This window comes from Protopterus annectens, chromosome 17.part0 (genome assembly GCF_019279795.1).
Source record: "Protopterus annectens isolate FY-2018-M chromosome 17.part0, PAN1.0, whole genome shotgun sequence".
Classification (NCBI taxonomy): Eukaryota; Metazoa; Chordata; order Ceratodontiformes; family Protopteridae; genus Protopterus; species Protopterus annectens.
In genome coordinates, this window is record NC_056751.1 from 182,504,261 (window position 1) to 182,519,235 (window position 14,975).

The following is a 14,975-nucleotide window of genomic DNA, read 5'->3' on the forward strand; positions in this document are numbered from 1 at the left end:
TTGTCTCAAAGGTTAAATCGGACAGTAAAGCCAACATCAGATACCAAAGTTATTTAATCACCATAACAATAGATCCATGTTGTCTTGTTTTCGTATGGTTCAACATCCCCCCTCTGTTCCCCTTCAGAGATTGTTACCTGATGGTCCATGATCCTCTTTTATTGCATGGACCTCTCCAGGAACCTGGTCTTTCTACAGCCTCAGATTGCTGTCCCACCTTAAGACCATTCCTTGTCCATGTTAAGAGTGGTCAGTATTGCTGTGATAGTGGAATTAATGTTCTGGTTTTGTCAGGTAAATTTGATTTAAGGACGTTTGGAGATGTAGAGGGAAACATGGGTAGGGGAGGAGTCTGATCCCTGGATCCACAGCCACCAAAAGGTACCAAAGTCATATCCAATTGGATCCGGTAACCCAAAGGTTGAACCGGTTGAAAACAAGACAACATGGATCTATTATTATGGAGAGTACCTAACTTTAGTTTGCTAGCTGCTCATTTTATTAGGAGCCTCAGACACCCTTTGTTAAAAGCAGGTTTTAAACCCTATCTAAAGGCTGGAGACAAGGTCTGAAAATCATTGAAAGGTAACAAAATTAAGTTACATTAACTATTTCTGGATTTTTTTGTACATGTAGAATTGGTTTTCATTGTAAGCAGCAGATCCACCTACTCAGTAAACATAAAACGGAGCAATTACAACTGAAATGCCTATAGGGGGCATTAAAATAGTGAACACTCATTCTGTTCTCCATATACTTTCCCAAAAGCTACGTGCTAACTTTCTAAAAGTTTAATTCTGTTCCATGCTCAGACATTTAGCCCCTTGGTCTTCCCATCCACTCCAAGCCTTTTCATTGCTGCTGATATCCCAAAATTCCTCTTCAAGGCTGTCTGTTCTTTAACTATTAATATACTTTGTCCCACTTTCCTTATAATACTCATTGTGTTTATTGTTATAACCCTCTAACTTGTACCTTAAAACTTTTTTTGATCTCTGACACTGTACCCAACTGCTGGAAACATGCCATGTTTGGGCCTGTACCTAAGACATCCACATCTACTTGCTGTTCTGATTTCTGCCTGCAGCACTGGCCTTTGCCCTCTAGCTAAGATTCTGAAAAATGTTTAGGCACACTTGACCTGTTTAATCATTCTCAGTATGACCTCAAAAGTTTTGGTAGTCTGGTAGAACTAATGATGTAGTCCATAGCATGTTGCGTTGTGATTTTGTGTGTGTGTCACTGTTTCAGCCCTAAAATATGAATGATTTTCACTAGCAAATTTTACTGCATAATGTGTGAAGCCTTATGTAGGTTTCAAACTACTTCCTAATTGACCATCCATCCCTGGTCCCCTAAACCCCTCTAATTCAAGTATAAAGTCACAAAGGTGGTCTTCAACTGTGGGACTTAAAATACTATAAAGTTACTACTCACCTTCAATCTCTGCTATAAATATTTATTTTTTTCTGAATCAAGACAATTTATAGGCAAAAATATTCTCTCTCCTAAACTAGAATATGCTTACCATCTTCTACCCTAAATTCATTGTGCAACACTTCTCATACAAGGTTCCTAGAGCAAAGTTTGTAAGCTTTACTTCTGGTTTTGTCATAGAGAACAGTACTGTATAACACATCAGAAGACTAAGTTAAATACGCTACTTAAGCTTTTAAGCCAAGGCAAGACAGCGGCCACAATTAAGTGAGGCCTTTACTACATTGCCTTAGAATACCCATGTCAATCAGGTTGGCTGGAGAATTGTTGGGAAACTGTCTGTCCATTGTAGCAGGTTAAACCATAAGTACTTTTTGAGGGTGGGCAGATTAGATCAGCTTTTACCTTAGGGTTAACAAGGGGATTTATTCTATTGACGATTAGGGATGAAAAAGTGTGGCAGTGCTGCTCACTGCTCAGCTGAATTGCCCAGAGTGCAGCAGGGAAGTCTGGGAGGGTTCCACTGACTGTTGTCTTGGGAAAAAGTTATATCTAGGTGTTTGCATGTATACATAGCAGTGCTAAACCCTGTTGCGCGGTGTGCAGCTATACGCAAACGTGCGGCTTAATTACCAGTGAATTTAAACAGTTTTAACACAAACTGCCAGTAGGAAAGCCCCACACAGAGCCTTATTCCAGCAATCCCAAACTCAAATGCGTCCTGAGCTACACACGTCTGCCATAAGGGTGCAAGGAGGCCCTCTTTAATGTAAGATGGCTGGTTTTAGTGCTCAAGTGATACCAAACAGTCTAGATTCAGCAGGTCTGAATCTATTCCATTATGCTATTCAAGGCAGCAGTAGCAATGATACAAAGTGCAGAATGAAGTAGTCACAACAGCAAAAACAGTAAAAATTAAGCAGCAGTTCAATAAAATACAGTTCACAAAGTGCAATACAGGCTTAAATTGTACTTATTTTTGTGTGATTTCAGTGCATGCCTTAGATTTCTGTTCAGATGCACTCCAGACCTCTGGCTAAGAATGCCAAACTCTGAGCAACTCCGATAAACTTTATTGTTTAGTTACCAATGTAAATATTTCTCAATATGCAAGAAGTAATGACAGTTTTCTTCAATATCTACTGTTTAACCTGATGCAGTAATTTGCAAGACACTTGGTTATGGGAATATTAATACAAAATATTACACATTTCATAATTGTTAGAAAACAAATAGCAATATCTCTAGCATAGTGTACTGTAAGTGAACATTGATAATACATTATTCTGTCTCCATTATCTGGGTTTCATACTATGTCCTTTAATAACATATAGCTCTCCCAGTTTTAAAAATATGAATGTACAAATGAAAATATGAATAATAAGTGCCTAATAGTGAATATTTTCACTGTAGGGCATTCAGGACTAACAACGTTAGTGTAATATTATTACTTATTATCTTGCTGTTTCTAATACTGCTTTACAGTTAATTGGTATGTCATTTAGTTAAGGACACCTGTCCCAAAGCATGTCTGGATGCCATTCTGAACCATGGGTGTTAACTGGAAGTGTAAAAAAAAAAAAAAAACTTGTCTTTTCCCGATTATACACGGTCTTCCTGCAAAACTAAATACATAAATGAAATAAAATAAACAAACAAATCAAATCCTTTCCCTCCCTGACTACCACCTGCAAGAAGAGTAGCAGAATGGTTGCAGATATAGCAACAGAAATGCAGCAGAAACACCAACATGTAAATCAGATCTAATGAACTTTAGGATCATAGGAAGCTACTAGGCTAATGACTCTAGAGCCCTTAAAAGACTAGCCAAGTTCTACTCTTATTTCCATGGCCAGCACCTATTGTCCTTGTCCAAGAGGGACACAGGTGGAACCCTCAGAGTGAATTTATGGTTACCCATCCAGTCATCCAGATTGTGTTTGAAGAGGGCCAATGAGATGCTGTGTGTGACATGAAGTGGGAGTCTGGTTCAAAGGTGTGGTAACCTTTGGGAGAAAAATCTGTCCCTCCAGCAGGTTCTATTAATGTCACATACCAGGTTAAGGTCTTTAGAGCAAGTATTTCTTGTACCATTTGACTTACAGATATACAGTATTTCCAATAAAGCAGGATCAGAGATTGCTGTATATGCAAAGCAGAGATCGCCTCTGAGTAGTTTATATGAAATAGAATAAAGTGACATTGATTTCAGGTGATCTACATATGACAGCTGCTGAAGACCTTGAATTTTCCTTGTGAGGAACCTTTGTGGTCTCTCCAATTGCTGCAGGTGCTTTGAAAGGTACATATCAAAAGGGACGTTGTACTCAGTTGTTGATCTGATGATGGAAGAGTACAGGGAAGTTATTACTTCTTTTCTTCTGGAGGAAATGCCCTTACTTATGAGATGAGCAACATAGAATTCCCCTCTTACCACTGTGGAGACATGGTGATCAAAGATAAGGTTGCTGTCAACCTGTGTGCCCAGTACTGTCACCACTGAGTGAGTACTTAAGGTGTTGTTATTGATGTGGTAGTTAGCAGGAGCATCGCTCTTATTGAAAGGGATAATAATACATTTTTTTTGCATTGAGTTTAAGGCCATGACTTTGGCACCAGTCATTTATTTCTGTAAAACTCTCTTGTAGGATGTTGTTGACATCCTTTGGAGATTCTCTGACTGCTCCCAGTTTGCAGTCATCAGCAAACTTTGTCAGCCACAGACCTTTAGTTTTTGCTTGTATTTCAGAGAAATAGATTCCAAACAGTAGAGGTCCCAGGACTGATCCCTGTGGAACACCACTGGTTACAGGTCTGCTGTTTGAGGTAGATTCCCCTATTTTGACAATATGTGTTCTCTTAGTGAGCCAGTTAAGGACCCATCTAATGATTTAAGTGTGGATACCTAGCTGGGTGAGTTTGTCAGTGATACCTGAGGGGGGATAGTGTCAAAATCCTTGGCTAAGTCTAGGTAGGCTGAAGACACATATTTCCCCTCATCCAGGGCCTTGGTTATTGTCTCGAAGAAGTCCACCAGGTTTAACAGGCATGAACTCCTTTTGACAGATCCAGACTGAGTAGGGTCAAGTTTTTGGAGATTACCTGTATCTTTGTTGATAATGTCCATGAGGATTCATTCCATGGCCTTGCAGAAAAGGCTAGTCAGGCTAATAGGTCTATAGTTCCTGGGGTCAGTGGAAGCACCACCTTTGTGCAAGGGAATAACAGTAGCCAGTTTCCATTCAGCTGGGACGAAGCTGGTGATTAGACTGTGATTGAAAAGAGTACCCAATGGTGTTGCTAATTCTTGTTGGAGCCCATGTAGGACATAGCCTGGGATGTTATCAGGTTCCATAGACGCTGTGATTTTGACCTTAGAGTGGATGTTTACAACCTGCTCTTTAGAGATACAAGGTAGAGGATAGGCGGTAGGGATGTCTTTGGATACGTGTGGTGGGGGCAGGGGAATGAAGTTTTCACAGAACCTGTTGGCCAACAGGTAAGCTATTTCCACAGGCTCAGTATATGTGGTATCATTAACTACCAGTTCAGTACAAACCTGGGCCTTTCCTTTTAGGTTACAGATGTAACTAAAGAACGCCTTATGGTTGTCCTTAGTTGAGAAAGTTAATTTGGATTCATAGTTTGCTTTGGAGGACTTCACAAGAAGACTTATTTGCTTGTTTAAGCTGAGAACATTAATAGCTTAGTAAAAAGGTTACTAGCATTTAATTCTATTGCAGTAGACAGAACTGCGATAGAAATGGAACTGGCAAATCAACAAAGAAATATTCATGAGCACAAAACAAGAGGGTGGATATATCAGCGGCAGATGCATTTAATGGAATTTGACAGTCTGTCAATACATTGTTCCAACCTGTGTCACATCCCACCACATACAGTTGGTATCCCTAACCTCCTGCAGTTCCGTAACATTGCAGCACTTTTTGCCTGCTGCCTGCCTACATCTTGCATTTAAAATCAGATCGGTCTCCTTTCTTTAATGTGACAGACCCTGTCTCCTCAGGCAGCAAGGGCAGATTATAAATAAAAGAATTTTGAACCAGACTGGCTAAGTTTTTTTTTCCCCAAACAAAAGAAAAAGAAGTGTTAACTACTGTTCCTTTGTGCAAGGAGTGTTTAGCACTGAGCAACATATGTGGGGGAAGTAAAAGTTAAAAAGAACTTTGATGCTTAAAACTTTTTTTTTAACTGTATCTTAATTTGTTACCCTCTGGCTGAGCACTTGTATGATATAGTGTATACATAGCATATGCCTGCCGACATCCTTGTCCTGAGATGGTCACCCCTCAAGACTAGTGCATGCCTTGCATGCAGACCTTTGTAGGTATCAGTCTGGGGTAGAGTAAAATGCAAGAGAAAATAATCTCCTTTTCCTTATATTCATTTCATAACAAGAAGAACATATTTTACATTGTTTAGATATACTCCCCTTAGTGTGTAGGCTCTGACCACAAAGCTACTTCCTCAGAATCGTTTGGTGATTCATCTGAAGGTATTACATTAACTCATTCCCTCCAGTGGGGCTCTTTTGACTTTGCACTGTAACTTGTAATGGGTGTGGCCTGAGTCTTTAAAAAAAAGTACAGTTGTGTAAGTAAATGTAACAGCAGATGTCTGAATGATCACTGCTGCAGTAGCCTTAACTATATGGGATACATCCTGCTATGGATATAACAGTTAGCCAGCTTCCAAAGCTTCAGGCACTTTCCACACTCCTAAACCATCAGTCATCTTGAGCTGAGGTGACTAAAAAGGCAGGTTTGGAAGTCAAGCCCTTCAGGGCTTGACAGCCAAAAAAGAGAGGGTGGCTGAGCCGTGAATGGACAATGCTTGGAACAACAAACATAAATGTCCACAACATGGCATAAACACACACATCAAAAAACAAGGGGGATGGAGGAAGGGAGCACCTACTGCAGCAGTGATCATTCGAACATTTGCTGTTATTGTAACTTTACTTACACAACTGTCCTGTGTTCATAATATTGATCATTGCTGCAGTAGCCTTAGCTATGTGGGTAAATTATCCCAGTTTACAATATTTGGGAAGTAGAATGAGATAACCATTTGGGAATGCTCAAATTGTCCCTTCTTTTTACCTTCACAAGAAATGAAAAATAGATCCAGGGATCTGAAAGACTTGGCTCTGTCAAGATAGTACCTAAGGTGTATGTGGGCATTCAAGATATGGAGTATCCTTTCTCCCTCATTTTTTGTTTCAGGAAAGAAAACAGGGAGGTAGATAGTTTGGCTTAAAGTAAACTCAGATACCACTTTAGACACAAAAGAAGGTTGGATTAGTTCTAAATGACACACTGAATCTGTGGAAAATGAGATAGGGCTGACTCACCATAAGAACTTTCAACTCAGATGCCCTTCTTGCAAAGGTCAGAACAATCAGTAAAACGTTTTCCATGTTAAGAACATCAAGTCAGCCAGGTCAGCTAGTTCAAATGGAGCAAGTGTTGGCTTGTCTAACACAAAGTAAAGATCCCAAGGAGGGACCACTGGTTTTCTTAGAGGCCTCTTATGCAAAACCCCTTTCAAAATAATTTTGACATGAGAATGCATAGAAAGAAGGGGTTCCATGGGTAATCATGCTGAAATGGCGATAAATGAACCTTGATGGAGGAGTAGGAAAGGCATAGGATAGTAACTCCCACAAATATTGTAAAACCAGAGAATAACTTGCCTTGAATTGGTGCTAGTTGTGTTGTTGGCACCAACTAGAAAACCTTTTAAATTTGACAGTATATGATTTTCTAGTAGCAGGTTTTTTTTTACTTCTATTAGTACCTGCTGCAAGTCCTTAGTAAACAGGTGTCTAAAGGGAATTAAGATCTTATTATCCAGACAGTCAATTGAAGTTGATTGGGGTCGGGGTGTGCCAGACACCCTGATCTTGTGTGGAGAGATCCTTTCTTTAAAGAAGCTTGTGGTAATTGCCCCTGGCCATTTCCAAAAGAAGAGAGAACAGCTGCTGCCTGGACAAGAAGGGACTCATCACACTGATTTTGAGGATTCTTTCGGAATCTTCAGAAGTACCCTGGACATCAGTGGAAAGGATGGAAAAGCATACAGGAACATTTCGTGTCCATAGAAAAGAAAAAGCATCTGCCTTCCTGGCCTTCTTGCATGGAGTCCTGGAGCAGAATCTTGATAGCTGATCATTCAGAGAGGAAGCAAATCAGTCTACATGAGGATATCCCCACAGATGGATCAAATCTTGGAGGACCCCTGATCTAGTTTACATTTGTGAGGGTATGCCCTTGTACTCCTCAGCTAATCTGCCATACCGTTTTGCTCTGATGTAGTGCAGGATGTCTGTAGTGTGAGACGGTGCTGTGCTGATCTATCCCATGCTAACATACCTAGTTTGCAGAGAGGATATAAACTGGTTCCCATTTGTTTTATTTATTTTTTGATATAACACATGACTGCGATATTGTCTGTTGCAATTTGAAATGGTCTGAAGGACCAGAGATGATTTAGAGGGTTGAGTGCCTTGAACAAGGCAAACATCTCTTTTATATTTATGTGCTTACATCTGTCCTTGGTGTTCCACACACTCTGCCCTTTTATACCTCCTGAAACTCCTCCCCAAGCAAAGTCCGAGGCATTTGTGGTGACTGACTGCTTTAAAACAGGTACAGATAAGGGGATAACTGAATTTAAGGATATTTGCTGTCTCCACCAAGTGATTTCTGTTCTGGAAAACCCCAGCAATGGGGTTTGAAAAGACAAAGGATTTTGGTGCTGGGACCAAAGAGACTTCAGATACAGTTGTATCTTTCTCATGTGGAGTCTTGTCAGGGGTATCATGAGAATCATAGATGCCATGATACCTAAAATCTTGAGAGATTCCCTCATAGTGACCAAAGTCTGAATGGAAAACCTTATAAATAAATCTAAATATAGATCTATTTTCTTCCTGTGGAAGCAAAGCTGTTTGAACTGAGGTGTTTAGGTGACACTCCAGGCAAACAATCCTGTGAGAAGGAGTCAAAAAATATTTTTGAATGTTCTCTAGGAATCCCAGCTTGTGTAAGAGATCTCTCACCTAAGTGAGAGTCCATTCATTTGCCAACCTTCTTTCCCAATCCACAGAATAAAGGGGAATGGATACTGCATTCCTTAGATGTGCACAGACAACTTAGATTCTACTTGGACAGGACTAAACTTCAAAGGAAATCTGAACAACTGCTGGTGGCATTTGCTGCAGGGGCAGAGGGGAAGGCTATTTCAAAGCAAACCATTTCTAAATGGATAAGCCATTGCATTCATTTCTGCTATAAGCACCATGGAAAACCTATCCCCCAGGGGATCAGACCTCACTCCACCAAGGCTGCATCTACCTCTACAGCCTTTCTCAGAGGCGTCCCTACCAGGGACATCCTAGAAGCTGCTACCTGGAGTTCTGTACATACTTTCACCAAGCATTATCATTTGCCAATTGTCTCTAAATCCAGAGCTGACTTTGCCACTGCAGTCTTGCAGGGCCTTATGGCTGGCCCTAATGCTATCTAAATTCCTCCTCCCAACTATAGCTTTGGGAATCTACCCAAACGTAATGACTGCAACAGTGAAGCACGAAGAACATAGTACAGTTGTGTACACTTACCATTAATGTAGATGTTCGAGTGTATTCACTGTTGCAGTCCTGATTACCCTCCCTCCAGCCCCCTAACTTCTTTTGGCTGTACCTCTACTTTCCTTTACTATACTTAATAGCCTTTTTGGTGTATTTGCTTTTTTGTTGGATGTATATCTTTGTGCTTTTATGTTTAATTGCTTCTTGAGTCTTCTCTCTCCACCTCAGATTTCAGCTTCCCTGGTTCGGATTCAACTGCTGGCAGGCGGATGGGCTTCCAAGCCCTCTTTAGTAGGCTCGTCGACTTGGTCTGTCTGCATGGTAGGGTGTCTTAGACCCACAGATTTGGAGCAACTGATGCAGTCTTTCTTGCATTCCTAGATTCAGCTAAGTTTGAATTTCTGTCACCTCGGTTCCAGTACTTGAGGGGTTCGCTCCATTGAGTGTTTTCCCTCTCAGGCCCTTTGACTCCAGGGCTTACAGATCCTTTTGTCTTGCCTATGCTAAGGTCAGCTACAACTGCTTGGCCACTTCAGGTACTGACCTCTACCTTGACCTTTTCTACTCTGATGTCATAGCTAAGTGTGCCTCAGAGCCGAGTCAAGGCTGGGGTTCTGGAGTTGGGATCAACTGTTACAGTTTTGGGGTCCTCGAGCCTTGGCATTCAACAGTTTGACTCTGGTCTTGGCATCAGGGCAAGTTGGTCTGGCTCTGGAGTCTGGCTGCTCCATAAGATCTGCAAATCTCAGAGGTGTTGGCACCAGATGGCCAGTTTCAGTCTCTGCCTTTGATTTCATGGGGAGAATGTTCTTCAGGCTGGAGAATGATTGGTCAACAAGAACCAGTAATTGTAATCTTCCCCTGTTATTATGTGGTCCTGTGGACTTGGATCAGGAAGCTCTTGGTCAGACCACAACTCCAGGTCTCCAGACCAGCCTTCATCTATGGCCTCCTGCCTTATCAATGTCTCCCTGGATTATCTGGTTCAGGAGAGTCATGGTAAGAGTCAGTGCAAGAGGCATCACCTGGAATCCATGGAGGAATCTCTTACAGAGGCTACTGACCTCCAGGAAGTAGAGGGTTCCCCAAAGTACCCTGCATGAGGAGACCTCCTTTGGCGATCTTATGGAGCTCCTTTGTTAGCATGGGGGTTGGACTACTGAAGCCCCCTCTCTGGAGGAGTCAGCATTTTTAGAGTTCTTTTGGTATGGACCAGTCCACATCCTGGGTGGTCCCCCACCAGATGTGCTTATTGACCTGGTGTCCCAGAGGGCTTGGCAGGAACTGGATATGGTGGAACCTACCCCCCCCCAAAAAAAAAGTAAGATCTTCATTGTCTATAAGGACTGGAAAATTTGGAGTAAAGGTCCTACTGTTTATACCATCATGGTTGCAGCAGCCACCCAAAAGAACATTTCAGAGGAAAGGTCTTCTGTCCATTCCCCAAACAAGTAGTCTAGGGTGTTGGACAGCTTGGGTAGTGCACCTACACATCAGTAGTTTTTGCTCTGAGAATGTGAAATTACTTGGCTGATTTGATAAGACTTCAGCTCAATATTGTCTCTGAAGTGTCAAAGGTAGTGAAGATACAGCAGGCTCTGATAACTCAGAAGACACTGGAGACACAGTTGCCACCTTTGCAATCTATTTCTACTGTGTCTATATGCCTGCTTTCCAGTGCAGCCTATGGTACATCTCGAGCTGCAGGTGCTAGCGTTGCCATGCACCAGCACACTTGGATGAGATTGTACAATTTTTGCAGATTTCCTTAAGGTGTCCTTTGTCAGCACCCCTTTTGATAGCTCATCTGTTTTTGGCCCAGATGTCAAGAACATGTTAACAATGCGTGAACTGTGTATGAAAACACTGTCTGCTGTTGGTGTGAACTTTGCCACACCTAAGTGGACCTTTTCTAGGAACCAGAATGGGGCAAACAGCTCTCTTTTTGGAAAGAGTAGAAATCTTTACATTATGTTACTGGTGAGGGTTCCCTTTGCAGCAGGGTAGGCAGCCAGAATGGACACCACCCATGGGACAGAGTTGGTCCACAGAACCAGGGCTTCCAGGAGCCTTTTTCTTGAGGCCATTTCAACATACCTAAAGGGCTGCCCAGCTGCCCTGCTCTGGAGGCAGTTGGAGATCACTTGGCAGGCCATCACCTCGGACACATGGGTGTTGTTGGTCATATCCAGAGATTGTACAATTTTATTTTTATTTCTACTGAGAGAGAATACCAAACCCATTCCAAGTGTTTCATCCTGTCAGAGAAGAGACAAAACCGTCAAGATTCAGAAGCTGATTATAAGTCGGGTCATCCAAGAGGTCCCACCAGATGAACAAGGGTCTGGAGTCTGTTCCAGGTTCTTTTTGGTGCCAAAGGATAACAAGGACCTTCAAATAATTTAAGATCTAAGTAAACTGATTTATTATATGAGAAGAGAGAGTTCCATTCATGTCATGGGGTGCAGTCCATTCCCTGCCTGAGGGAAGGGGAGGAGTGGATGTGCTTGATTTATTTCAAAGCACCTACCATTATGTAAAGATTGAAAAGCAGTCCAGGAGATATCTGCAGTTCCAAATGGGAGACAGTCATTACCAGTTTAGAGTGCTGCCCTTTGGTCTCACCACCTTTCCCCGGGTGTGCATAGCAGTAGTAGCTGCTTGGTTCAGGTTGCAAGGCTTCCAGGTCTTTCTGTACCTGGGTGATTGGTTCTTCACTGCCTCTATGTGGCTGTCATTAGTCAAGGTGCAGGGCTTCTTATTCCAGCTGTGCCAGTCCCTAGGAATCACCATGAGCTATAAGAAATCCAGTTTACAACCATTTCAAGTGTTGGAGTTCATAGGATTTCATTTGAATACGGTGTCTCAGATAGCAAGGCTTCCAGTATACAAAGTGAGTTCCCTTCATGCAGAGGTGAATTGCCTGCTTCGCTGCCACAAACCTTTGGCCTCCATGGCCCTGAGACTTCTAGGTCACATTGTCACATTGATTTCCCTGGTTCCCATGGTGAGGTACAATATGAGGATACTTCAGTGGACATTAGCTACTCACTGGTCTTATTTACCCCATCCCATGAACTTTCTCATTGTTGTGCAAACATTTGTCAGTCTCAGATCAGATGGTGTCTGGAGTCTGCCATGGTTTCTGCTGAGATACCTTTTGTTCTTCCTCAACCTCAGGCCACTGTCACTGTGGAGGCCTTCTTCTGAGGTTGGGGTAGTATTTTGAATGGAAGATGGTTTAGGGGACCTGGTTGACTTTCGAGGCCAGTCTTCACATCAGTGTCTTGGAGATGAGAGCAGTCCTCCTAGCGTTGCAGGCCTTTCAGGACCTTCTCCCATTGGTGTGATCTCGGTGCGAACAAACAATATGTCTGTGGATTAGTACTCTGCCCTATCCCCTTTGCCAGGTAGGTATGAGAGTGAGGGAGTGGAGGATCTCCTGTCAGTGATTTCTGATACCAGTGCACATCCCATGGAAGTCCAACATCTTAGCAGACAGTATAAGCAAGAAAAAGAAGAAAATAATTAGGCAAAAACGACTCTCCTCTCAGTGATATCTTAAACCTCCTTTAAGTTTGAGAGGCCTACAATATATATATATATATATATATATATATATATATATATATATATATATATATATATATATATATATATATATATATATATATATATTACTTCTTAAGGATGTACAATGTCCAACTCTGTGACTTCTGAATGCCCACTGACGTTTAAAACTTTTTTGATTATTTCAGTTCAGGCGAATAAAGCCAAACCCCACAAGTTGTACATATGACATGTTTCACTCTTTTTAAATGCTTGTCAGTACAGCATAATTGGATAGTCTGGCCAGTCTCTGAAAATAGTTAAGCTTATAAAACTCCCAATGTCCATAACATTAGGGTGACTAAAAATATCAGAAATAAGATATAAGAACCAAGACAAATAGAAAGGAGACACAGAAAAACAGCTAAAAGACCCAGGCAATGAAGACTCTTCACTGTGTAATATTGCCAGTGGTGGTTGGCTTTATTGGCTTCAGTAATATAGTAACTTATAAGAAGTAAAACATTAGTAGGCATTCAGAATCCACAGAGTTGGAATACTTGTATGCCCTTAAGGAGTCATTCAAAAGAAATTTAAGGTATTCTTTTTGCAGCCCTCTCTGTGTGGCTTCGATGTTTTCCTGGTGCTCTGATTAGAGTTAGAAGTGTTCTGAGACAATTTGGGAGACAGGCTGCATATTTTTGCCACGTTTTTGCATCAGCATTGTAAAATTTGTTTAGTAGATGGGCTGTCTCATTTTGGAAGGAGAATTTAACCTAAATGTTTGTTTGAAGCTTTCTACTGCTCCCTCCTAGTTTCCCTTGCTGTTAAACTAAGTTGTTATGGGGCCTACTGGTGGTAGCACATAAGTACATTATTATGAGGTGGAACTTGAGTATAGAGCCCAGACAGTGCAGAACTGGCATACACTTTTACAGCAGACCTTTTTTTTTTAATGGAAATGTCAGTATCTGTAAGATTCAGTAGTCAAAATATGAGCTAGATTTTAGCTTAGGCCACATACTGATAATTTTGGTAACTGTGAGAAATCACTGTACCTTTTTTAATGTTATGTGTTTTAGCCTTCAGATAATATCCAATAATGATACAGAATAGATTTGTCATTATTTGCTTATGCCGCATTATAATGTTATTATTATTTCCTGACTGGAACCTTTCTAGCTTCCTACCCCCCTACCCTTGGACTTCTTATGTCATCTTATCCTAACCCACATTTTCCTTACCATTGTAAGAAAAATATTTTTTTTTGCAAAAAACACTAACCAAAAAAAAAAAAACAATCCTGGAAAATAAAGGCAAAACTATTGTATCTTCTCAAAATACCTCTCCTCTCCTAATTCCTCACTGTCAAGGAGACTGTACCTCCAGAATGTATTTTCATAGGATTTCAGCATCTGTCCTGTAGACTCGTTCCCACAGATACAGTTGTGGTGACCAAGGCGTATCTTCAACACTCTTAGCTGACATAAGATAACTTGTTATACTGACTTAATCTTAATCAGTGTTAATTTCCTTTTTTTCCTTCACCTTTTACTTTTGATACTAGAAATCTTGGGTGGAATTCTGAACATATCTTTACTTTTGGCAAGTATTAACTCCAGGTAACATATATCTTTCACCTCAAGTCACATACTGTAAAATGAAAAGGTGTTACATTTTTGCCAGTTACATTCTGCATAGATGACTTCCACTTAAAATATGTTTAATCTGTAAGCACAACATAACTATTTGTTCTTTATAAATAAATGTATATTGGAAAATAAAAATCTGTTGTATTAACTGCCTATCTGTTTGAATAAAAAAAGCGTTTGTTTGTTTGTTTGTATCTTTCGGCTTTTGGGGTCGCCACAGCGGAACTCCAGTCCGCTAATGATTGGCAGTAGATTTTTACGTGCTGGCTTGCCGGGCCTAACGCACAACCTTCAACGAAGGAACGCCCATTTATGCATATTGCCACACAGAAGACGCTTTAACTGCGAATCGAACAGGCAACGTCTAACTGTGAGGTGACAACGCTACCACAGCACCACCACCACAGCTTGAAAAAGTGTACACTGAAGATATTGGTACTATAATTCTAGCAACAGCATTCCTGGCATCTGTGGCAGGTTAATTAAGCCTCTCATCTAGTGCATCTTTATCTTTTTTTCTGAAGTCTCCAGGTTATATGTTCTGTATAGCTACTAGATTAGTCAGAAAAGACCGTTTCACATCAAAATGACAATACGAATATGTGATAGCATAACTTGGGCCCTCACTGTCTTGACTCATGATTGGGAATGAGTCTTTCTAAAAATATATATATGTGTGTGTGTAGAATACTACATTTGCATAGAATAGCAATGACCCATGC